General features: G+C 41.7%; 1 pseudogene; it reads left to right on the top strand.

The window, feature by feature from the left end:
• Window positions 1-226: 226 nt before the first annotated feature.
• On the top strand, window positions 227-585 carry LOC102868181 (annotated as a pseudogene).
• Window positions 586-998: the final 413 nt, after the last annotated feature.

Genomic DNA, 998 nt, shown 5'->3' with positions numbered 1-998 from the left:
CCTCCTGAATTTAAAGACCATGTCAGAAACAGATTTGAAGTCTTGAATACTAATGAGCAAAGACCAGTTGATCTGTGGGAGGATATCCAGAATATCATCCATGAGGAATGCAAACATCATTACAAAGAGGAAGAAGAACCAAAATAGATGTCAAAAGAGACTCTGCACTAGAGTGCTTAGAAGCCAAAGCAAAGAGAAAAAATCACGATGTTGAGTTCGTCAGGCAATGGCGGCGCCCAGCCTGTGGGACGGCCTTGCTCACTTAGGGAACCCAAAAAAAGCCTGTCCTCAAGCCCAACAAGCCCCTCATTCTAGCCAACCGCGTCGGGGAGCGGCACCGACAGAAGGGCGAGGCGACCTGTATCACAGAAATGTCAGTTATGATGGCTTGCTGGAAACAGAATGAATTCCACGACGGAGCGTACAGAAAAGAGATTCCGAACTTCTTTGATTTGTGCTTCAAGAGCCAAGGCAGCCGGCAAGATGAGGTCTACACAGGACACCCTGGGAGAGTCTGGGAGTTTATCTCCCGAAAAACTGAATAAATTATTAAGAAGTTTTCCTAACAAACCTTATGTCAGTTGAAAATGAAGACACGTTTTTGTTATTGGATTATGATTCCTGAGAACTACATGGAGATCTTTTTGCATGCCCTCAGTGAAGGGCAGTACTAAGCAAATAGGGGTTTTTTTGCACCCTCTGGAATCATGGTCTTGTGCTTACTTGGAAATAAAATCATGATCTAGTGGTGGCTACGTGAAAATAAAATCCTTTGAAGAGAAAAAAAATCAAGATGTTAAGGAGTTGAACACAAGAGTTTAAAGGGCAACATAAGAAGAGAAAGCAAAGTATTATAATGAAATGTGTAAAGACTGAAGTTGAAAAATCCGAAGGAATGAACTCTTTCGGCATTTCTAAAGCTGAAGAAATTGAAGAACAAATGCAAGCCTTGAGTTACAATACTAAAGGATGCTTTGGGCAGAATATTGAATGACTCA

The sequence above is a fragment of the Elephantulus edwardii genome, unplaced genomic scaffold (assembly GCF_000299155.1).
Source record: "Elephantulus edwardii isolate Elephantulus edwardi_28Jun2011 unplaced genomic scaffold, EleEdw1.0 scaffold00199, whole genome shotgun sequence".
NCBI lineage: Eukaryota > Metazoa > Chordata > Mammalia > Macroscelidea > Macroscelididae > Elephantulus > Elephantulus edwardii.
This window is presented reverse-complemented; position numbering and strand designations above follow the sequence as displayed.